This window comes from Saccostrea cucullata, unplaced genomic scaffold (genome assembly GCF_032062105.1).
Source record: "Saccostrea cucullata isolate Sc308-1 unplaced genomic scaffold, CSIRO_AGI_Scuc_v1 ctg164, whole genome shotgun sequence".
Classification (NCBI taxonomy): domain Eukaryota; kingdom Metazoa; phylum Mollusca; class Bivalvia; order Ostreida; family Ostreidae; genus Saccostrea; species Saccostrea cuccullata.
Genome location: NW_026937694.1, coordinates 621,497 through 647,936, shown reverse-complemented (window position 1 = coordinate 647,936; position 26,440 = coordinate 621,497). Strand labels below are relative to the sequence as shown.

Genomic DNA, 26,440 nt, shown 5'->3' with positions numbered 1-26,440 from the left:
CAAGGCCTCCTGCGACTTGGGACCTCGGTTTATCAACCCCATCCAAAGGACCGGTCTCCAAGTCCCACAGAGAGATTCGAACCCGCGACGTATTAAGTTCAGCCCCTTACTTCGCGATTCTAGAGCAGACGCTCAAACCACTGCTCCAAGAGAGCGACTAAATAGAAAAGTAACCTCGGCATTTAACGTTTTGTACCAAGCAATGCACATAAGATTTGTATTCACTTATACTCAGGAAAACATGGAGAACCATTTTTAATTGACTAATAAAGCAATGAAATTACATGTATACAATACATCAAATGTTTGTAATTATGAGCATTGAAATTGTAAATTGCCGAATCGTAATACTAATAAAATATGTGACTGAAATGCATGTAAAATTACATTTCGAAAATCGGGTAAAAGAATGCCTCTTTTCAAGCATTAAATTTTCATTTCATATTTCATATATGTGTTTTAGGTCACCAGAGTCACTCAGATGACCTATGAGTCGTTTGTCATGCGTTAAAATTTGAACATTTTCAACTCTAAAAACGCTTACTATAACAAATTTAAACCAATTTTGACATATACATATGTAGTATCTAAGGATAAAAGGGATTAAAATTGTGAATTTAGGGTCCCTGAACCTCTGGAGCCTGAGGGGTAGGGCTAAATCCTCCAAAAATAGTGGGCCGCTGGCCTCGGGCAATAGAACACACTAAGCTGTTCCCTGTACCTCGGGAAAAATATTCTGGTCTATTGACTGCTCAGGCATTAAATAATTGTAAAATGTTGTGGAATTGCCATTGGCGGATCCAGAGGGGGGTTCCGGGGGTCGGAACCCTCCCCCTTTATTTTTTGCCAAGTGGTGAGAGAGAGAGAGAGAGAAAGAGAGAATAAAAGTTTGCCGAGAATAAATATTTGTTCGTCTTACTTATGTATTGAATAGATAGATTCTCACACATTAGTTTCCTCTACTATTCCTTCACTATTACTTTTTTATGAGAGAATGGTAGAAAATAGTCTACCTATTTTTATATATCTCATATACGATAAGTAACATGTGAGATTTAATTTGATATTTTCGCTATTTTTGGCTGTGTTGGCTATATTAGTACCGTTTTTTAATCATATCTTTTGAAGGAACTTACCTGTAATGCTTTGATTTAAACCCCACCCGCACCCCACCCCTAAATTTTTTCAAATTCTAATCGAGAATTCTTTGTACTCTTCGGAAATGGTGCAAATCCATTCAATTTCAAGGCTTCAGTACTGTAGTTTTTGAAACGTGTTTTTTTTTATTCGGACTGGGGGTACCTTTTCAAAGAAAAAAAAAGGGACGTAAACAAACTTATTATTTACCACAACCTTAGATCCTCCCATACATGTGCAGTGTGAATCTTTGCTTGAGCGTGTGTATGAGGGGGGGGGGTTAGAGGGAAACAAGCCTGGACCCCCCCCCCCCCTATTTCAAAAGTGGCTGGATCCGCCTCTGATTGCAGATGTTGATGAAGAGTGCATGAGGAGCTGTTCTTTCTAATTGGCGGCGGGGGGGGGGTCTATTGATTAATATAGTTTTTTTTATTTTCTACTAAGTGCATAATTATATGATGAAAAGGATTCCTCTTCCAAATCTGTGAAATTCATGACCCTTTGTCATGGTTTTGGTGAAAGTGTAGGGCTGTGTTGAATTTGTAGTAAAAAATTATTATTTCATTGAAAAATGAATATATCCTCCTTGTTATTACAGTGTAATATATAAAACGAAAAGGGTAAATGTTTTAATAATCAAGGATTTTTAACCAGAAATTTAAATATCTGGACCATTTGGTCAAGTCTTCTGGTCCTGGCTCTATAGATTTGTATTCTTCTGTATGAATTTATCCCCCTTAGTTTGCAATTCACTTTTTGATAGTTAACCACTGTATAAATTATATAATGCATTTAAAAATAAATAGAACTAGTGCTAATTGTAATGGGGACCATTACAGATGTTCCCCAAACGCTCCCCAACTCCCTTTTGGTGCCATATTCCCTGTAAGCTTCATTAAATAAGACAAACTCTATGCATCTGCGATTTTAACAACATTTACAAAGAAGTGTACACAAATCATTTAAACTTTAGCATTGTACGCGTGCACATGTGAATGCATTTGCGTCCTAACCATATCATCTTATCTACACAATCTTTATTTTTAATACACTGAATATTAAAGTATTTAATACAAAATTATTTAAAAAATACGCTCATTCAAGTGTATGTTTGATTTTACTCATTTCAGGTGCACGCACGTGCATACATGAGCATGTTGACCATACCTTCTTGTAGAAGACCATTACATCTGTCTATGTTCTAAATTCCACCCCGTTTGGGTGAAAACTAAGGGAGTTATAGCTGTTTAAAGTTTCAGCCAATCAGATTGCAGCACATGTACACGCACGTGTATGCATGTGCATGGTGACCATACCTACTTGTAGAAGTCCATTATATCTATCTATGTTCCAAATCCCATCCTGTTTGGTTGAAAACCAAGGGAGTTATAGCTGTTTAAAGTTTCAGCCAATCAGATTGCAGCGTACGTGCATGCACGTGTTTTTATGATAATTGCTTTATTTCATGTTGTAGGATATCCTAATGCATGGCTATGTTCAAAATTTCAAAGGATTTCGTCAAAAAACAAGAAAGATATTGAGACTTTAGTTGCAGCCAATCAGAGCGAAGTGCACGTGCATGAGCGTGAGATCTTGCTATTTTCACCATGTCGTCATGTCTATACTACTAATATATCCTCACATTATGAGTTTGAAAGCATTTCATCTAAAAATAGAACAGTTGTGGCTATATCTATTATATTGGTCATTTCACGTGTTGCACGTGCACGCTCTTGCAAGCACGTGCGCACAAAATGACCTTGATTCCGCAAATCTACATAACATGTCTACTAACCCTTAAAAGGTTTTACCTACATCGGACAAACAGTTTACAAGATCATTCCCGGACAAAAAAGTTCCAGGAAGAAGAAGAAGAAGAAGAAAAATAATAATAATAATAAGAAACAGAGTAAAAACAATATGTTCCCCAACTTCGTTTGGGGAACATAATAATAGAATTATGCAAGAAATTTTATTTATAATAATACATGTACAAAAATTACTTTGAAAGATTTAATGATCAGATAGACTTGTAAATAATAGATAAATAAAAATTAGACAAAAATATTACTATTAAAAAATGTTCGTCAAAGACCAAGAATGGCCAATGTGCGAGAATAATACCGTTTATTTACATAATAGGGTGTAAAATAGTACAGGATCGAGCACTTATACAGTGTACAATGTACGTGCTGTAGTTTGTTAAGGAGGCTGGATTTCTAGATATTAACCATCAGAAATAACTTCATTTCTAGTTTTCAAATTTCGTAATTTTTGTATATCTTCATTTAGAGCTCTTCCTCTAAATGAAATCAAAATAGTCTAAAAATGATCACGACCCCTATAACCCTCTTATGTGCGTCGGAAGCAAATTGAAAAAAAGGTTCGTGCAAATCCCAATTTTCAATGCCCACATGTACATGTATATATTTAAGGTCCTTTTTTTGGGAGAAATAAAAGCCTCCCTTGCCCCCCCCCCCCCCCTCTCCCCAACCCCGGTTCCGACGTCTATGCCTCTTACATATAATAGTAAAAGTGGTGATCGATAGTGATAAATAGAGGGAAAATAAGAACTTCATTTATGAGTGGATACTAAATATTAGATTCATCTCTTGCTTTTTGGCAACAAACCTTAATCTGTCAGAACTTATTTTATAATTTATGGGTCCTCATCATCGGAACCCACGGGTTTTCTCTCCGTTTCACTGTATAGTGTAACGGAGAGACCCCCCGGCTTCCGATGATGATAGGAAATTAATACTAAGGTGACCGTCAAGACCAAGGTTGGACATCTTGTAAAAAAAAAATACACATTTATTGCGTGGACCCTGAGGTCCACGCAGTATATAAGCGAAGTTAAACCGGATGCCATGGGCAAACAACAGGCTACGCATGCGCAAGGATGCTAGAGAGTTCGCACCTTAGGCAACTTGCCCGTCGAATAATTCGCCCTATTCAAATTAGAATATGCCATTTGTTAACAAATCGCGCATATGACATTTATATATTCATTGGCAAATCCGAATTTCTCTCTTATCCATATACTTTTATATACACACTAAACATTGATTCTACATGTTCAATGGCACAAGCATTTCAAAAACTATGAAGAACTTGCATTATATAGGAACAATTCATGTAACTTAGCAACTTGCATTGAAAAACGTCATTCAACGACTAGTTAAAGCTGTTAAAAGATAAACAAGTTTTCACCGGCATTAGTTTTGTGCATCAAGACTCGCAAAATAATTTGATATTTCAGCAATCCAAAAACTGTCAAATAGAGATCTGTAGCAACGGTTTTATTAATGTGGGAGGGGGGGAGCTCTGACAAAATATCTGACTTTTACAGAGTTGTGCTACACGTGTACCATCTTGTCTATTTTTCTCAGGATAGATTTCAATCCAGAACAGGTGTAAAGTCACAGCCATTATGGGTTACATGTATTACAATAGCCTATTTTTTTATTGACAAAACTAAAGGTTAACCAGAGATAAAATTAAACGATTTTGTTTTGAGACTACAATCAGTCATAAGTTGGCAGATCATTGTAGAAAATGTGAACAAACCTACATGAATATTCACTGCACCTAGATTTTTTTTTATTGAATTTCGGTTAGAAACACATGCATATGGTCCACGTATTGCAGTCCTTTTTTAAAGGACAGCAACTTGTGTAGTTATAAATTAAAGCCCTTAAAATTACTGACACGGGGAAATATATACATCTGACATATATGTACGACACAACGCCATGACATGGCATACATTGATAGATTTATTACAGGTTACATGTAGCAACATTATGACAGTAGTATACATGATGATGTTGCATAACTTAATGCACCCGTGATCTCCACCGGTGGCATTTAAACTTAATTTGAAGGATTCGCACGCACTATTCATGTACACTGTATACATGTATATTACTCAGTTATTTAAACAGGCTATATTTGATCGATCTCTTAGACAGTGTTAGATTAAAAATATTATAATAATGTTGATGATATCGCTTTATCTTTAGCAGTCATTTTAAACATTGTCGTTCAATTCTTTTTTAAAAATATATATTATATTTTTTTGGTCTTATTGATAAAATCTTAAGCCTTTATATTAAAACTAGATTTGTGTTTGATTCAGTCAAAAATTTTATTTGTATGCGTTTGACATGTAAATAAACAATGCAAACAAGCAAAATAGAATAATTATCTTAAAAGATAGCTAGATGATTCTCGGTGTTTTCCGGTTTTGAGTTTACTACATTATCTGTATACAGAACGCACCGCAGTTTAACCCCATTGGCCGCTTTGCGTCACATGACAAGGTCTATATAAAACTTGTATTCCGTCACGTGACTTGCGATGTAAAATGGAGCTGGACTGTTGTCGCTCGTCTTCACGGTGTAACGGGTGTTTGGTGGTTAATTTAGAGCTTTCAGGGAAAAGTAAAGTAGTCGTTCAATGCAGAAGGTGTTCTCCAACTTACGACGGATGAATCGTGTGTCATATAAAATCTTGAATGCGAGTGTCCACCAGGCCAGGAGTCAGGACCATTTCGATCGGAGGTAAGAGCTATATATAAACACTAAACAAGCCACTAGTCAGTAAATCATATCATGTTTCTTGAGTATTTTGAGAGAAAATGAGTTGTTTTATTTTACACATAAATGAAATAGGTTTGGTAATCATAATTCTCATTAATCTGTCAATAGATTTTTCTTGCAATCGAGAAGGACGATGTTGTTATCATCTGATTATAGGGGCCTAGAGGAGGTCAGATTTGTCTGTGTCTGATGCAGTGATGGGTACAAACATGGGTTCGAAACATCATGTTGTGACCGCATCCCTTTTGTTAAGGTATGTAATGCATTAAAAATACATTCCCAGTGAAGTTTTACCTGTTATGTCTCAATGGATATACTTTCTCAGCTGTCAAAAGCTGAAACTTGACAAGAGGCCCATGCGCCACATCCCTCACCTGAGTTACTTTGATGAAATCGCTATCTATCCAATATCCCCCTTGTAATGCCTATAGACTCTTTCACGATAACTGCGGTACTAATCTTTTGCAGGGCAAAATGACATATTTTGGCAAAATATGACTTAAAAGTAAATGTAGTTGTCTTGTATACGTCATTTTAATTATTTATCAACAAAAACCTTGCCAATTTTTACAAATTTGCCCAGCAAAAGAGTAGTACCTCAGTTATTGTGAAGGAGCTAATTGTTCCCTCCTCCATCCCCCAATCATGATTAGAATTTAAACAATTTAGAATCTACACTAATCTGGGATGTTTCCACATAAGTTTCAGCTTTTCTGGGCCATAGTTCTTTAGAAGAAAAAGTTTGAAGATTTTTCCTATATATTTCAATATAAAACTTGGTCTCCCTTTTGTGGCACCATCCTACCCTTAGCGGTCATGACCTTAACAAATCAGATTCAACACTATCCCAGGATGCCTCCACATAAATTTCAGTTTTTCATACATGCCAACTTTTCCCATTTTTTCGAGAGTCTACTGATTTTGAAACATGTCTATACCGCTTGTCTATGAATATAATTCCCCAATTTTTACTGATTTTTCCAAAATCAAGATTTTTTACTGATTCGCTTTGAATAATACAGTATTGCTGTGTACAGAAAACATGGCTTTTTTAAATGTTTAGTAGGATATACTTTGTCTATTGCCACTGATAACAGATGTCAACTGTGCTAACAGTCATTATAATGGTTTTAATTGCTACCGCTGACCTAGACAATTATGCCAGATGTTGAAATTTTAGAAATACATAGACAGGTTAGAAACTGACAAACTTGACGTCGGAATTCACACTTTATAAACCGTTTATAAAAGGTTTTCAAGTTATGGAAATATGGCAAAATATTTATCTAATGGTAGATTTTAAATCCTATAATTATTTCTATGTGAAACTTGGATTCCTTAGTGTGGCCCTATCCTATCCCCGGGGGTCATGCTTGATCAGTGGGCCAGAAAAGCTAAAACTTAGGTGGAAGCATCCTGGGGTAGTCACAGTGTCTAACCCACATACTAAACAAACCGGAAGTTCTTGCGTATCGAAGCGTGTAAACAGGCCTAGAGAAGAACAAGTACCCGTTAAAATGCAAATTTAGCATCATTATTGACAAACAAACATGCTGAATTAACGTAAATATCATTCGTCATATCCCGCTGAATAAGTTTCAGTTGTTTGTATTAAAATTAAATGAATATGTAGGTAGAAAATTTAAAAACGCAATCGTTTGCTCACATATTTTCACATGCATGGATTGTTTGTACGTTGTTTCTAGTCCACAAGAGATATGATTATTTCCCGAAATGGCAAATATTGCAAATTATAGTACAAAAAAATGACATGCATGCTTCGGAGTTTTATATTTAAATGTTAAGTTATGAAGTCACACAATTTAAAACACTCTTGTCATTTTAATCACTGTATGCGTCGTTTCAAACGAGATTGTTCGAATTGTATTGTTCGTTCCTAAAAAAAAACGCAAGTTGTACTGGCATGTAATTGAACAAACAAGAGATCCACAAGTCTTGACGGTCACCTGAGTACCACATGTAATACATACATTTAAACTCACGGTCAGAGATTTTCATGCTTTCATTTAAACCTAATTTTGGCGTCTAAAATTTGAGAAGAATTAACGACATTATTAATATTTGTCAATAAAAGATTAAAACAAAACACACACACAAATAAATAAATATAACAAAAAAAAAACCAACAACAAATTAAAAAAAAAGAAAAGAAAAGCAAATCCCCACCCCCCCACCCCCAAAGAGGTACTTTGAGCAATGAGCTCAGTAAATGATACCCCCGCCTCTCATATGAATATAATGACAATGTCTATGTTTTGCCATGGGAAACCCAAAATATGTGTCGGATCAAAGAGTAAAAAAGGAGGTGCACAATGGCAATATGTAATAAAGATTCTATGTTAAATTACATTTAGTGGTATGAGATTGGTTGCGGATAAGAGATGGGCACCCCAAAGCGTAACACGGACTATATACCCTCCCGCTTTTCAAGCGGGGGTATAAAACAATAAATAAAACTATGAACACACGACATATATCGACAAACGGGAACAAAAACAGAAAAGGTCAAATGGGTAACTCACGAGACTTACATTTATTTTTAAAATGTTGCATTAACAATGTTTTTTATAAAACAAATGCGCAATAATGATTACTTTCCCTTTTTTAAAAATTTCTTAAGGATGAAGGACTGTATATTAGAGACAGTTTAAAAGACATCAAAAGTAAAATGATGCAACATTGTTTTTGTGCTTACCCTAGGAAGCACTATATTCAATGTAGGGGAGGGGGTAGGGGGTGGCAGCAATATCAACTCTGAAAATTTCCTTGACAAGCAAAAAACGTCATCATACGGTTTTTATACTGAGGGAGCATATAGTAGCATTATTAATAGTGCATGTAGCTATGTTTGCTATAGTATTCCATTTATCGCAAAATTATTGGGGCAACCCCTCCTTTCCGGTTCTTACAGTCATGCTATAAGAAGACAAGGCCTCAAAAGGCATAAACGCTCCATGAATGATGTAAAATCACAAACTACTGTTATTTGTTCTGGTAAAGTGCAAAATATAAATATATATGGCTTTCTGCGATCAATGTTGGAAAATTTACATGCACTGGCAACAAGGTTTAACGCTGATTGAACTTAGTCCGTTAAGTAGGACATGAAATTGTAAACTTTGTTTTGCAATCATTTTTGGAACTGATGCCTCATTTATATGACAGGGGCCCGTTTTACAAAAGAACGTACGACTAAGACCAAAAACTTCAAATGATTGTAGAAAATACCAAATTAATTAGTCTCTTCAAAATTGATAGCTTTAAAACATCGTTCTATGTATTCCTATTTTTTAAAAAATTGAACCATTGTCATTTTATGTAAATTAGAAAGTTACAAGCAAAACTAAATGTTGGTCTTAGTCGTAGCTCTTTTGTAAAACAGCACCCTGTAGTGTTAGAAAAAAATATTGTTTGCACATAGAAAATAGGAACGTTTGTAAATTATGAATCTGTTGAAAGTTGAAAGAATAGGATTGATAAACGCATAACGACCATGTACAGTAAAAGAATGGTATCCTTAAATACCTATAACAGTAATAATAAATTTGAAACTATAATTTATAATTTAACGTTTTTTACCTTAATTTTTATCGGAGGATAAGTTCTTGTAACGTTTAATGCTTTCTTAGCGACAAGATTTTATCAGTCTTTTATAGGAAATTGGTTGAAAAAAGATTTTTACTTTAGTCTCTGTAAATAGGAAGTTTAATTATGTAAATGATTTTTTATTCACTTTTCTTTTAAGAGCTTCTATATTGAAAAAAAAATGGTCTAATCGCAAAACGTCCATAATTTTATCACATTTCCACAAGAGAAAACAGCCTAAAGACAAGAGACAATGATATTTCAATTTGGAGTCATGAAGGAAAGAAAAAAATAGAATAAATTTATGCTAGAACTTTTCAATTAAGAACGCACATTATTTACTAACGACTCATACAACGAAAATACTGTCCCGCACAACGACACATACAGTAAATATTGAACGACGGATACAGTCGCATTTTGATTAAATCAGTAAAATTAAGGATAATCCAATCATAATTAGGAAAAAATTACGTTTGAATACCCCAATACTTTTATTTCTCATTATTTAATATAAGTATTACCGAATATAGGATGAACGTTAACGCCATAATATATCTTTTCAAGTCTTCACCCAACTACACTGCACTGCGTTTTGCACTCTGTTTAAAAACAAAGCTACATGTTTGCAAAATTGTGTTTCCTGGGGAACCTTTCATCATATATCTATGTGTTTTAATAGACAACACATTTAAATACTTAACATGTCTTTGATTAATTGCCGGTTTATTTTTATAACTATATGACTGCATCATGTTGTCAACGAAGAAACGCAGGAACTTCCGGTTTGTTTAGTATGTCGGTTAGACACTGTGGTAGTGTAGATTCTAAATTATTAAAATCATAATCATGACTGGGGGTGGGGATAGGGCCACACTAGATATAAGAAGAGGGGAAATCCGGTAAAGAACTGCATCACCAAAGTTACTCATGTGAGCGATGGGGCTCTTGTTTTAAAAGTTGGCCTGTATGGTTTATCTGGCCCAATGGAAGAAATACTAACTTTTTAAAACTAAGATTCCTTATTATAGCTCCACCAGGTTCACCCTAACCCCCAGCGGGTCATGGTTTGAACAATTCAGTATCTTAAAACTACCCCAAGATACTTCCAAATGAGTATCAGCTTTTCTGGGCCAGTGGCTCTTAAGATTTTTTTTAATGACCCTGCCCTATTTTTGTTTTTTCCCTTCATTGAAAAATTTGAACTCACCTTCACTGAGGGATGCTTTGTATTAACCTGACTAAGTATGGTTAAAATTGGCCCAGTGGTTGTTGTGAAGAAGTTGAAAATGTCGAAAGTTTACGGATGGACTGTAAGATACTGAGTGAGATTGGGCCGAGCTTCTTTGTTTGCAGTTGCCAACCTATAATTTTTAGACTTGGTAGGTAGGTAGGACTTGTAGGAAGGCATTCTTTTTTTTTTGAAAAAAATGTAAGATTTCTGTTAGATAACACAAAATAAAGTTTTATTAAGGCCTACTATTATACATGAATCAGCTTCACTCTTGGTATAAACTACTTATAAAGAAAAAAATTGACAATGAAACTCTTTCAGTATCCTTAAATATTTGAAAAAAAAAACAAACTACAAAATGGGTAAAAAAAAAGTTTGGGTCGGGTGCATTTTCAGTGGGTAAGTAGGCAACTGCAAAAATTAATATTTTATTTTAGGCCTAGAAGGACAGACAGACAGACAGCTAGATAAAGATGAAGGGTGATCTGAAAACCTGAGGTGTGCTAAAAAGCATTTATATTTCTCAAGGATAGGATGTTGATCAATAATATATTTTGCCATTTCTCTGCACTCAACGTTATACATTGTATATGTTGAGTGCAGAGAAATGGCAACTTATAACAGAGATATAAATTTTGTAACAAAATTTATATCTCTGTAATAAGATAACCATAGGCTGATTACTCACTGAAGAGTGAACTGTTATGGTAAAACTTGCTGACGCGTCGGTTGACAATGGTTTTCCTTGGGGTGTCAATTTCAAAAGTTACCCTACAAAACAGGCACCATTTATATATTGTTACATACGTATCATAAATTTGTATAACTACATGTACGTATATAATTATATAGTGAATTCGCTATATGCACATTTTCCTCCAAGTACATGTATTTTAACAACCAAACATGTTAGGGAAGCAATTGATACAAAGCATAACTTGGACATGTTGGATAAATCAGGTTTTATTTTAAATTAAATCATTTTACAAATACTTGATAAAAAAAATTAGTTCAGTGTATAAAATTTTCAGATTTTTAAAGATGTAAATTTCATTGCATTTTACCTCTATGGAACTCAAAATCACTTAGGGATATCTGTAAATCTGTTAATTAATATCAGAGTTTGTTATAACTGTAAAATATTAGAAAGAATTGTAAAGTCAGTATAATGCCAGGGACCCCCAAAAACCTGGCTATATCTGTGAATTTACTATATCTGTGTTCATACTAAACAAGTTTTACTGTACCTGTTTATAGAAAATGATATACATGTACATGTAAAGATTTTGGTTAAAGTTTCTGTCTGTTTGACACATATATAGGCTTATTCTTAATCTTAGATCTTATAACACAATTGTATTAAATTAATTATTGATAAAACAGATAGCAGAAGTACAAGTGAAGCAGTGACTTGAGACAGATGAATAGATGCAGGCTGAAACATCAAAAGTCTCCAGCACCAAAGACTAACAGTAACAATGAGTTTGAAGGATCAGTATCCCCAGAAAGGAAACTCATCTTCATGTATGAAATTAATGTTATAAAGTAAGTTCTAGGACATATATAGAATTTGTTCTCACATCCCATTAGCATATAGAAGGAGTACAGGTACAGCAGATGACAGCTCAGTCATCCAGTCGTAGATTTTTAGCTCACATGAGCCAATGGCTCAAGTGAGCTTTTCTGATTAAAATTTGTCCATTGTCTGTTCTCCATGGACCAACCCAGGGGAAAACTGAGGCAAAATAATTGCTTTAGGTCCTAACCTCCAAACTTCGCTGTAATTTTAAAATCACCTAACTACAAGTTATACTTAACAAGATGCAAAACAGCTGGACAGCTATGATGTCATGCCAAAGATGATTTTAGATCTTTTTGTTGTCAAATAATTCATTCATGTTGTGAATACAGACATATTTTTACTGTTAAATTGTGGAGTTATTAATTGTCTAAGAAATTACACATCTGCCCTTACCAAAATATTGACCTTCTGGCAACATCTTCTGGCTTTATTGCCGCAATATTGCAGCAACATTCTGGCAATACATTGCCGCAATATTGCGGCTATATCGTTTTTCGTATGTAAATTAGTTTTGCAGCAATATTGCCAGAAAGGGGTTGCGGCAATATTGCTGCAAATCATGACCAAAATATTGATCTTCTGGCAACATCTTCCGGCATTATTGCCGCAATATTGCGGCTATATCGTTTTTCGTATGTTAATTAGTTTTGCGGCAATATTGCCAGAAAGGGGTTGCGGCAATATTGCTGCAAATCATGACCAAAATATTTTTCTTCTGGCAACATCTTCCGGCATTATTATATCGTTTTTTCATATGAAAGTTAGATATAAATTGGTATTTAATAGAAATAATGATCTATCAATCTAACAATTAACAAACTGTGCTGAGGAATATAACAAACAATAGCAAGCCACAGGGTCAATAAAAAATAGCTACTTCTGCTTTTCTTAGAACAGATAGAAAATTATGTTGATCATCAGAATGAAAATCAAAATATGTTTGTGAAACACTATGCGCCTGGTGGCAATAAAGTTTGAAAAAGCTATTTATAGCATATGGGTCACAGTCAAGGTCACAAGGTCATTGATCTTGGTGTCATTTGAAAGAACTTAATTAGTGGAGTATGCATACTAAATATGAAGTCTCTATCTCTTATAGTTCAAAATTTATGGCAAAGGATCAAAATGGCTATTTTTAGCATATGGGTCACAGTAAAGGTCAAATTGTCATTGACCATGGTGTTACTTGAAAGAGTTTAATTAGTGAAGGGTGCATTCCAAATATGAATTCTCCATCTTTTATGACTCAAAAGTTACGTTGAAGTTTAAAAAAATCTATTTTAAGTATATGGTCACAGTCAAGGTCCCAAGGTTATTGACCTTGGTGTTATTTGAAAGAGCTTAATTAATGAAGGGTGCATACTTAATACAAGTTCTCTAACTTTTATGGCTCAAGATTTATGTCCAAGGTTCAAAAAATCTATTTTAAGGATATGGGTCACAGCCAAGGTCTCAAGGTCATTGACCTTTAGGTGTCTTTTGAAAAAGCTTTATTAGTGAATTATGCATACTAAATATAAAGTCTCTATCTTTCATTAATTTTAAGTTATGATGAATATTCAAAAAATCTATTTTTAGCATATAGGTCACAGTCACGTTTACAAGGTCATAGACCTTGATGTCATTTGAAAGAACTTAATTAGTGGAGTAGACATACCAAATATGAAATCTTTACCTCTCATTGGTTCAAAAGTAATGGTTAAGGTTAAAGTTTACAAACAAACAGACAGGACAAAAACAATATGTACCCCCGATCTATCGAGACGGGCACATAAAAAATGTTTATAGAAACAATATTAATATGCCACTGTGAAAATTTCCAGTAACTCTGCATTAATTTTCAAATATTTACATGCTTTAATTCATCTTTTCCTGCTACTCTAGGATATATAGACAAACAAGTCTAGTATGCATGCACAAGCACTAATTGAAACACATATAATTTTTCCAATTTTATCTCCATTGAATCATTCATCTCAAAAAGAATATTGGTTTTGACTCACCAAGTCTGATGATATGGAGACAGAGTACACATTCCTATAATTCTGCTTGAATTCTTTTTTCTAGTCATTCCACACTATGCAGTCTTACCACTCATCTTGACTAATCCCACTGTACACAATTAACAACTCTAATTAACTTAATACAAGTCAGTAATGAAGCAAAACATGCTTGCCTTTGAATTCCCTCCACTTTATTTAAAAAGAGGAAGTAAATGACTGAGCATGCTCAACAAATGGTTCATGGGTAATCCTAGATGTTGCCAGAAAGTTTTTTTCTGGCAGTATTGCCAGAATGTCACCGGAAGTTGTTGCAGCTAGCGGTGATATTTCATTTTTTTCTGGCAGTATTGCCAGAATGTCACCAGAAGTTGTTGCCGCTAGCGGTGATATTTCACTAACCCAAAAAGCTTTTTTCTGGTGACAAAAATGTGTTGCTGCAATGTTGCCGCAATATAGCGGCAATATTGCTGCAATAATTTTACTTTGGTAAGGGTGGTAAACATTATTCTGTAAGTGGTTCAATCATAAGTGCATCAATTAGAAAAAGAATTTAACAAATTTTGAAAGAATACAACAAAATTATGACTATGCCAGGAGACTGAAAATCTAAAATGTAGAAACAGAATTTAAAAGTTGATTATGCATACAATGCAAGAAATTAATTTTTTAAAAAAAGTTTGATAAACAAGTTTATCAACAAGAAACTTTTACATGTTGAACATTGTCATTGTTTTATTTTTATTTTTTTTTTTTTTTGGCTAGTTTAGGTATTTATTTACTTCTAAAAGGGGGGACATTTTAAAGATTATTTTTTTTTTTTATTCAATTTTAATCAGATGTAATAAAAACAGAAAAATTGTTGAATTATATTTAAGATATAAATAATAAAATTATTTGATTTTCAAAAAGTTTTATACATGCAAAATGATCATTCAACATGCGCCACATATGCGCCCCAAGACTTCAAATTTTAATTCAGATTTTAAAATTTCTCCCTTAATTTCACAGAGGAAGAAGAGAAGTCTCCCTAAATTTTGGTCTAGGTTGGTCTCTGATTGTCATTGTCACCAATTGAAAGCTCAAGTGAGCTTTTCTGATCAAAATTTGTCCATTAATTTTCAGTTGTTGTCTTCATTGTCCTTTTTGTCTGGTTGTCATCGTAAACTTTTCACATTTTCATCCTCTCTCCACTGCTGGGCAATTTTTCTGTCTGAAATGGGGGAAATAGGTCCGAATGGCTTCTTATTTTCAAAATTTTCCCAGGAGAGCATGTCTCCTGACTGCCTTGAAGGCTTGCGTCTTTGGCACTAGCATCTGTTGCCTCCTACTTTCTTTTGAATCTCCTGCTACATGAGAAATTAAGGGGAACCCTTGATCCCCCTGTGTGTGTGAAGGGGGGATGTATGTTTGGGCCATAATCAAAGTTTTACAAAGGAATACATAATATAAAAACCTTCATAAAGATCTTTTCAAGATGAAACTTATGTGAAATCATCCTCTGACAGGTGTCAAAAGATTCAAGTTTGATCAAATTATGACCCCCTTGAGTAAGGTAGGAGGTCCACAATTGAAGTTTTATAGTAAAATGCATACATGGGAATTTTCTTCAAACAATCTTCTTCCCAAGATTGTTAAGAACAACAAAACCATGATTGTTGGCCGGTCAACAGGGGATGCTCACTCCTCAATGGCACCTGGTCCCACCTCTGATGTTTTGGAGGTTCGTAATTGCTCCACTCCTATTTTGTATTATTTGATGGACTTTCATTTTGAGTTCTGTTCAATTTCTTCATATCTGTCATAAATATGAAAGCAGATTCAGGTAGTGTATTTAAGCTAATTTGATTATATTATGACTAGTGCTGTGCGATATTACCGGTTAACCGGTGTATCCCGATTTTGTTCTTCACAATACGTATCACAGTATTTTTTTGTGAATATACCGGTTCGGGTTCGATATGCTATAAATTGATACAAAAAGAGTTATTTGCCCTTTTCAAGGTAAAATATGGCGGCAAGCGACGTGAAGTGTGATCAGAAACCAGAGACATGTCCCTTTCAAAAACGAAACGACAACAACTGTTATATGAAACCCCTTCATGTTAAAGCTGAATCTGAGTATTACAAGTTAGTCAGTCTAGTCGAACCCTCTAACGGGGATATACCCCCAAACTAGGGTTTTCCTTCCCTTAATGCAACGCGAGAAAGCGGAAGTGCAAGAAAGATAATTCTTTTTTAAAAAATATTTAAAAAAAAAAAAATAACAAGCTTGCAATAATGAATCGTCTACACTTTGTTTTCACTTTAAAAAAAATAATAAATTAACTTTCGTTTTTTTTTACCTCATTTCTGAAACACAAAAGTTTGTTTACAAGACAGAGGAAATTCGGACAGGCACAGAAGAAAGTATCGAAAAATAATAAATAACATGCTCATTACACAAAATTTGTACTACCGGGGAACAGAATTATATGTAGTTTAACTTAAAACTAAACATTGTTTGTTTATTCATCCGTTTTATTAGATTATGCATAAAAAATCTAGTTGTATCAAACATGGAGGTCAAGGCACAGAATACGCTCACTTTGGGAGAGAAAAAGTCTCGATTTTTACAATAAACATATACTTTTTTGTAATACAATCTCTTTAAACATCTTTAATCTATCAAATTTGAGTACATACAGAGCTACGAAATAATCCATCACGGACCACACGTTTTTCCGTGAAAATGGCACTTTTTTGAGTGTCTGCGCATGCGCCGTACCGCCGTTTGAGGGTATGGATTTCCAACATCCGTTTACCCCCGTTTGAGGGTTCGACTAGACTGTTAATTGAATTCAGCAAGTTGTGCCACAAAAAAACTTATCTTGCCACTTGCACTGACATAACGCGTTCAGGCAACTGGAATATCAACTCGAGAATACATGTAATTTGACTCTGTGTTTTCATTTAACCTTGACGAAAAGCAAAAAATTATTAAATATTTATATCGTGATATATTGCAATACAAAATATAAAATTGCAATATATCGCGATACGATTTTTCAGTCACGATACCCAGCACTAATTATGACTCTGCCCTCAACCCCCCTGCCCCCTCCCCCACAACCACAACCACTATCAGGGGTAGGGTGGCGCCATAATGAGCAATCAAAGTTTTAAACAAAATCCTCTTTTCAGGAACAGCAAAGCTATGATTTATAATATATGGAAGCAGTGTAAGGTAGTGTTGATGCAACTTTATCCAAATCATGACAGCATGAGAGAGTGGAGGTGGTGGTGGGGGTTTGAAGGGTCCAGAATGGAAGAACAATGATTTACATAGTAATTTGTAGGAAAAAATCTTTCATAATCTTTTCAAGAACAACAAAGTGAATTAGTTATGCATGTATAATTTAAGCTTTATTGATATGGTAGCATTCTCAACATGCTCAAGTAATATAAATTGATTTTGCCTCCCCAAGTAAACTTTTCAATTCGGCTGATTTGTGTTTTTACCTTACTAGCCCATGTGCATAGTTGAGTGATGTGGCCCATGGGCCTCTTGTTTTACTTTTCATTTCATTCAATGAATTAAAACAAGTGATATAAAGGTATGCAATATATCCAAAAATATCAGACTGTCAATCATTTAAGTGATCTTTTACACCCCCTTTAAGGTTTTACCAATTTTAATTATCAAGACATGTCACGTCATCATACTATTTAATTGGAGAAGTACCCTTGTACACAGTTTCAATGTTTTTTTTATAATAATAAATTCTGATTTTCATATCAAATTATTGATAACTAGGGCTAATTGTAACGGGGACCGTTACAGATGTTCCCCAAACGCTTCCCATATCCCTTTTCGTGCCATAGCTTTTCCTGTAAGACCTTTTATAAATATACTAAGTCTTTAAGGATTTCATTGAAAGATATAAAAGTTACAATGATATCAACTATATATCGTTTAACGTTTGCATGGGCGCACACGCACATGTACATGCATATGCAAGATGATCGTGGCATGTTGGTTAAGCGATTAACACATCTTTCTATCCCGCGAATAATAGAAAAAATACAGATATAAAGTTACCACATTTCAAGTATATATCATTTTTTGAAATACCTATTCACATTTAAATTCTCTACTGATTTTAACCTTGGGCTCAAAGTTGGTTTTATTCCGACGACAAGGCAGTGTTAAAGTCGACTAAAGATATCACGCCGATGGCTAACCAATCAAAATAAACTAAGTCAATTTTAGTTCCATGCATAGAAAAGGGATTTTCCTTTAATCTGTTCAGATTTTTTTTTCTATATCTCCTCTCTGGTCATTTTGACAACTCTGGTACCTGTGCCTAGTAAATTTTATATACTATGTAAATAAATATATACATGTAAAGGTTTTTGACCGGAACTATTTATTTTTTCCAATACATAGGAGGCTACTTTCTGGGGTTTACAATAGATATTTATAAAGACATTCGTATCAGCTAATGTGACCAATATTCTGTAAGACCTTCTTATTAATATATTTTTCATGAATGCAAATACCTGATATTTTTTTTTACGAAGGAGCGTACATGTATATTGATTTTGAGTTTCTGGGGATTGCGTAATTCTAAAAAAAATCAATTAAATTTCAAAGGTTAAATAAACAAAGGATGCTTGGCATTAAAATATTGTTTCAAATCGGTAGAATTGAATGCTATTAACGACATCCGAATAAATACATGTAAACATAGAAGGCTTATATACCAACTTTGTTCATCTGTACTTTAATTTCAAACACGACAGGATTTGTAATTAATTAAATTAATAATTTCTATATACTTTGGAAACTCACATCAAATATTTTAATACTCTTTCCTCGAGCTCTTTTCTGCAGTTTCCTTGAGATGTTATGTGGGTCCGAGGTGTAATTTGAGCTTTAAAGCGATTCTCTACTTTGTGTGTGTGTGTGGGGGGGGGTCTTTCTACCCTTGGGTTAAGGTAGCTAAGGACACCTGACCCCCCAAAAAACCTGTCAATAGATTTTGTTGAAATTTTCACAAGGTGTAAAGGGATGTGTAATGAACATTTAGTCGAAATATGAACATGGCATTGTGGGTAAATTACGGAACCAGTGGGTAATGAGTTACCTCCCCTTTCCAGTCACTCCAAAAATCATAATACAAGATAATTATTACCCATAAAAAATTTATTGTGCAATATGCATTCAATATTAAAAATTATTTTTAAACAATATTGATACTATTAACTTATTTTAACAATAGATTGTTTGAACATATATAAATTAAGAGAATAATCCATGTAGAAAATTTGAAATTCGACTAATTTGGCCATTTTCATGCACACAAATTTGACACTTTTTTAATTCTAAAAAAAAATATGTCCAATAGAATTTTTATTTTTTATCATTATATGAAAGATCTGTCTAATACTATTCTTCACTCAAAAAATCTTGGTCACATTGAGAGCTAATAAAGGTACCAGATGGTCCACAACTACCCCCCCCCCCCCCCTCTTTTGGTGTCCCGTCGTAAAGGTAAGAATAATGATTAAAGTGACTAATCAAAAAAATGCATAGCAAATTAGGGAAAAACAACTGAAGAAATACATCAGAAGTAAAAATCAATTGCTAATAAATGACTAAAGAAAATATTTTTATGAAATAATAGTACATGTAGAGTAATAACTTGGAAGAGTTACCTCCCCTCTCCCCTCGCAATAAAACATGTAATTAAACCAATATTGAAATTATCCATAAAAAGTTCCTCAACAAAATTAAAAAATGAATTTATATTTCAACAATAGATACTTGAACAAAAATGTAATTTAAAAAAAAAACACATTTAAAAATTCTTAAACATGATCTCTTTTGATTACTTTAATGCAAACAAATTCTATGTTTTCTTATAGATTTCAAAAAAAATATATTGTATGACAAAAATGTCCAGTACTATTTCTCACTCAGAAATCTTGGCAACATTAAGAGGTAATTAACTACATTTATTACATACTTAGTAATAAATACAGGTTTTTTGCATATGCGATATGGCTGACTTCACAAAAGCCGTATCAGCCCTGCAGGGCTGATATGGATTTGCAGGGCTGATATAGGTTATAGGCCCTGCAGTGCTGATACGGATCACTATCACACCCTTAGTAAATTAAACAACAAAAACAGTACTTGTGATCATACAAAATTTTTGGTTGGTTCATATTCTATTTATTTTAACTTTTTGAAAATAAGGTTAATTTTAATTTACAAATACAATAGATTATTTTCAATTTAAGGATTGGGGACACTTGAAATAGAAGTACAGAAACAAACCTAAACTTTATGAGACAATAGACTGTGTACATTTTAAGATGATTATTTATTTATTTTCTTCTCAACTTAATGTGTTCTGTATTTTATTACTAAGTATGTAATAAATATAATAAAACATACCCTTTTCCACATCACATCCTGTATCAGCCCTCGACCAATATCAGCCCTCGGGCCTTCGGCCCTCTGGCTGATATTGGTGTCTCGGGCTGATACAGGATGTGATATGGAAAAGGGTATGTATTATTCTCTATGTATTAAGTTACATAATGGTCAAATACACCCCCTCCTTTTATGCATCTGATATTGTTCATTGCATTGTCAAAAATCCCCCTAATTATTAACATGTCAAATCTATTCTACTTAATTTGTCCGAAAATAGATTTTGGTCATACAGAATAAAGAAATCCATCTGACATAGCACTGCAAAATTCACAAATTTCTATTTCATAGAATAATAAGAATATCATTGAAAAAAATATTATCAGTACTCTTTCAAATTGATCAAAAGTCATTTTATTCCATGAGCAGGTAGGATAATAACATTTAATAGGCCATTCCAAGTCTTTTTTCTGCTTGGCATCCAAACGCACCTTGGTTTTTGACACCTACATGTATCAGACAATCAAACAAAATCACAACCCCTACACTTGAATATTTTTGTTGACATCTTTGAGTTCTGTCAATTTCTCAAATATGTACAATAAATATGTCATAGGTTGTTTACTTTAGGCATTTATTATTTTGATTTTGCTGAAGAATAGATATTTCTACCAGAAAAGCAGATTGATGAAATAAAATCCTCAGATTTACACTATTATTATAACTATAGACATGATACACGTACATTCTGTGTTTTAATTTTTAGTTTATTTTTTTTTTTACAAATAGGTACATGTAGTCATGTAGGTAGGCTTTTGATTGAAGGTTGGACGCTAAACAGAGAAAAATAAAACTTAAAATGGGCTTAGTCTAAAACCGTCCTTGACCTGAGAAATGAAATTACATAAACTATACCTAAAAATTAAAATTAAAATGACATTGCTGCACTGGGACATAACACTTGATGCAGGATATTTTATATAAAAAGTTAAAAAAAAAAGATTCTACATGAATATTTGGAGCAGCTAATTAAAAAGCCTGAAAAACACTCACAGTGTAGATTATGCATAATAGAGAATATCTGTTGATTGGCCTATTACTGAATCCGACATCACAAGTCGACATTAAATTATGCATACATTTTTTTTTTTAAAGAATAATCTACACTCTACAGCAGTGTAATACTGCAACTGACATATACAAAACATAACATAGTACATTAAACATGAAAGGCTGCATGTTGAGTGATCTATTACCACACCAGACATAAAAACAGGGTAGATTAAATATGAAAAATGGAAAGACATCCATATGTGGAGTGATTAGTTTCCACTTTAAATGTAACACTCAATCAAGAGATACATGTACTCGGTAATATAAAGCTGACAAAGAAAAGCAGTCTATTGACTATGTTAGTTTATTTTCAACAAATGATTCTTGTCCTGCTCTTTTTTGGTAGGGGTGGAAAATCATTCTTCCGTCGAGCTGCAGTAGTTGAATCATCATCAGCATGAATGGTCTAAACTTCATATTCATATACCTTGTACTCTGTACTGATGAATCTATCTGTAATTTATAAAATTTAACAAATACAATATATTATGCAGTCAACGTCAAAATATATTTCCCACGATGTCTTTATCTTGTATATAGAATTTTGGTAAAAAAAAAACATGTATATGTAACAGGAAAAGAGAAAATGTATGGATGGACCGGGAATCAAACCTGAGACCCCTGCATCACTAGTCAGGTGCCATACAGACTGAGCTACCCTGGACGAATATATATCCATGGCCCAAACCATTACATATTACATACAAGTATATATAACTTGCAAAAATTTACACCTCATACATGTAAATTGCCAATTTTCTACACTTATTAAATTTGGCATAGCAAAATTTAAATGATGACTTAACCATTATGACTATTATGCTGACATCAAGATCCCCTGGACTGCTATGGGTTGGTGGTTCTATACTAGAAAGTTCCATCTTGATGGCTGAAAAAAAAATAGATCAAATAAATATACATGTATACCAGCAAAACCAATATTTAATTATATTAGTTGATTGGCAAATAACTTTTTAACCAGTAAATCTAACATTAAATTAAAATGCCCTACTGCCTGGTCAATATTCTAACTATACAGCAGCAGTAATACAAAGATTTGTCAATTTCATCAGACCAGCAAACAACATGTAAACAGTTTCAATGTTTACCACACTGACACAGTTTTTACCAGTGAAGAAAAACAAAAATAATCTGTCCAGGGTTCGGCACTAAGGTTCGGCACTAAGGGTAGTCCTCTGGCCCGCGACAACTGAATATTGAGTTTGGACTACTAAACATGCCTTTAAACTTGCCCTGCAGGGCTACTGTAAATTTTACCAAACTGAAACACTCACTAAGAGCAACAAAAATAATTATAATTTACACAAAATTAATCTGATTATTGATAAATTAATTTACTTTTCAAACATGTTTTATCCTTAAAATTATTTTTGTAAGTCAAAATGTAAATACTGTAAAGGTGAATCGAAATACCTACCCTAAATGGTTATAAAATGTGGAATTTTTTGAATAGAAAAATATCTGACAAAAATTAGGCCCCCAGTGATCTTGAAAATAAAAATAAATTATCTGTCCTTCACTGTAAATACATAATCTGACACCCATAAAATTTGCCCCTCCCACCCATCCCCATCAAATGAATGACTGCCCCTTTAATACATTCTCTGAATTTACTAATACTCATAAGGGTGAAGTTTAATGCTGAATTAAAGTAGGCCTATTATCATGAAAGTATGTCATGTAAATATCTATAGATAGACTTACGAAGAGCTACTTTTGAGTTGATACCAACAGTGATCATAGGCCTCTCCATCGTATTCCTTTCGGGGCCGGGATTTCCCGTGGAAAGTGTCGATATATCCATAAAAAATACAGTACTATCAGACCCATTTACATGTAGGCCTAATGTATTGAATTTGATACAATAAAGTACCGAGTCACCATCGCTTTCAAAGTTTTGGGAAAAGACACAAACGATATCACTGTGACTGAGAGCATATAAACTGATTTGTCAAGTTCCTCATCTCAACAAATCTTCGTCCCTCTTTCGATTTCATCCATGTCATATCATGATTGAGATTCAAACCAGCAGCGTCGTCTGCTTAGGAATAGGGGGTGCTAGTCGGTCGTTTGCGATACACAGACAGTTTAGTTCATAAAAAAGGTTTTATAGTTTTCTGTTTCTTAAGATGTTGTATTCTCTCATTCGCTCTAATTTACTTGATCTACCTTTACGGGTGAGCGTTCCTATAACCTTTCCCGTGTACTTTTCTCGGAGCACGTTCATGACGTTGTTTACAACTTGCAGTCCGCCATATTGAACTATGCGCATTTCCGGAATAAGCCAACCGAAAAATTCTTAATTTAGAATTCACATGCAATGTCACGTGATCGCTATCCGTAGCTACGTTAAGGTCAAAGGTTAAGGTCGATTTCAAGTTCATAGGTCAAGGTTATTTTGGTAAATAGCTAATATCAACATTTTATTCAGGTTACTAGTGACCTTGACCTAAGTATCAAGGTCAAGGGGTAAAAAGATCTGCTTCAGTATGTTACATGTCTTTACATTTAGAAGTTCTTAATTCTGCATGAACATCAAAAGACTTAAGTATACTGTCGTTTAACGCATTGTGTGTGCGCGCATGTGCATGACGTCCTCACATTTACTTTTGATGGTAGAATAATGTAGGCATTCATTATATCTATTCATATTCGAAATTTCACCCTGTATTATTGAGAACTAAGAAAGTTTTAGGCATTTAAACTTTTAGCCAATCAGATTGCAGCACACGTGCATGTCCGTGCGTTCATGATTATTTTAATATATCATGCTGTAGATCTTCATAATGTATGACTATGTTCAAAATTTCAAAGGATTTTGTCAGAAAATAAAAAAGATATAAAGACTTTAGTTTCAGCCAATCGGAACGAAGCGCACATGCATGTGCGTGAGATCTTGCTATTTTGACCATGTCAACATGTCTATACTACTATTATATCCTTATATTATGAGTTTCAAAGCATTTCATCAAAAATTTAAAAGGTTACGGCTATATCTATCATATTGGTCATTTCATGCATTACACGAGTGCGCACATGCACGCACGTGCGCGCAAAATGACCTTCGTTCCGCACATCTACATTACATACCTAGTGACCCTAAAAAGGTTTCACCTAGATCGGATGAGTAGTTTACGAGAACACTCGCGGACAAAAAAAGTACCGGAGAAGAAAATTCAGAAAAAAAGTAAAAACAATATGTTCCCAAACTCCGTTTGGGGAACATAAATATAATGATGAAGGTTAAGTTTTATAATGAAAACATAGCTATTTGCCAGATTTATATTAACTCATTATTTGTCGGACCTGTACCTAATTTATTATCATACATGTACTTCTGTGCATGTTACAGAATCTTGCTTAATTACAGGTATGGGTCTGCACATCTGGCAATCTTAGAACAACACTGGATGGTTTTGTTTAAGAATGTATTCAGTCATTTGCCTCAACTGTCATGACATAACATATAAAACCCCAAAAATATATGGTATATTTAATTAAACCATTTTTATTTCAGTACTTTGTGACAGTGGGAAGAAGTTAAATTCAGAACATGGCATGGCTCTCTATAACTACATCAGAGATCATTCCAGGTTATAAAGCTAAAGAAAACAGTAAAGCATAACTTCAATCTACAGACTCTCAGAGGACTGTGACAAGATGTACCCATGATATCAGACAGGACAACCTTAAAAACTTTCAGTGCACTCATCACTACGAGTGGAGAATTGAAAATTTCAAATGACTTTTGTATCAATCCTTTTGTATTTCATCTGGCAACTTGCAGGTGTAAAATGTTTGAAACAATTTGGGTGTCCCAAAGGAAATTCTATGCCAGTTAACAGTTTCAAAAGCAGTTGATGCAAGTCACTGGTCCACTGGCATTGTATATGTCATTGAATGCAGATGCCATTTTAAGAACACTTTTCACAAGAAGCTTGAAAACATCAGATAGAAGTGAGCATCCACAAGAAAAACAAAAGTGAATACTTTCTTGAATGTTGATAAGGATACATATCATACCTGTAAACATCTTTTATGTACATGTTTAAATCTTAATATACTACCAAATATTCAAACTTTCTTTATGTTGTTCTTGTGTATATTGAAAGTGTATTAAAATAAGTTTTGAATATTTTTCTTGTTAGGCTGAAGGATATTTAATAAAAATCAAGTTCAAAAAACAAATTCATTGGCGTCGGAAGCAAATTGAAAGTGGGGGGCTAAGTAATTAAAAAAAAATACACCATCAAATAAAAAAAACTTAAAGCAAAAAAAAATAAAAAAAATTTAAAAGGGGAAAATATCCCAAACACGACAATGCTATTTCGTGGGGGGGGGGGGGGGGGGGGGGCTTTCTAATTTCCAAACAGTTTTAAAATTTGGCGTTGAATTTGAATACATCTGTAAGTTTCATGACAAATTATTGAATAGTTTTTCATTTATATATTTCCAAAAAACCCTGATTTCGATTTCACAATTCTCGGCCCGGTAATTCGTAGGGAACGAAAGTAATCCCAGAGAATTGACACAGTGACATAGGCCTATGGAGTTTGTTTAGTCACACTCAGATACACCTAATATTTACCTAAAACGACACAATATTAGAATAGGACCTGTATTGGTGAAACCTTTAAAAACATATTTTCATATATTTTCATAGGCGTCGGTCGGAACCGGGGGGGGGGGGGGGCTTACTCCCCCTTGTTTTCTTTAAAA

At 33.9% G+C, this 26,440-nt stretch overlaps 1 protein-coding gene and 1 long non-coding RNA gene across 2 annotated transcripts in view; both read left to right on the top strand.

The window, feature by feature from the left end:
• Positions 1–26,440, top strand: part of LOC134248677 (uncharacterized) — a 61,136-nt gene that overhangs the window by 3,871 nt on the left and 30,825 nt on the right. The gene's annotated exons all lie outside the window — the stretch shown is intronic.
• On the top strand, positions 5,514–25,934 carry LOC134248665 (uncharacterized). The gene is made up of 3 exons (XR_009988097.1): positions 5,514–5,994; positions 11,965–12,126; positions 25,239–25,934. It is a non-coding gene; the product is annotated as an uncharacterized LOC134248665 (long non-coding RNA).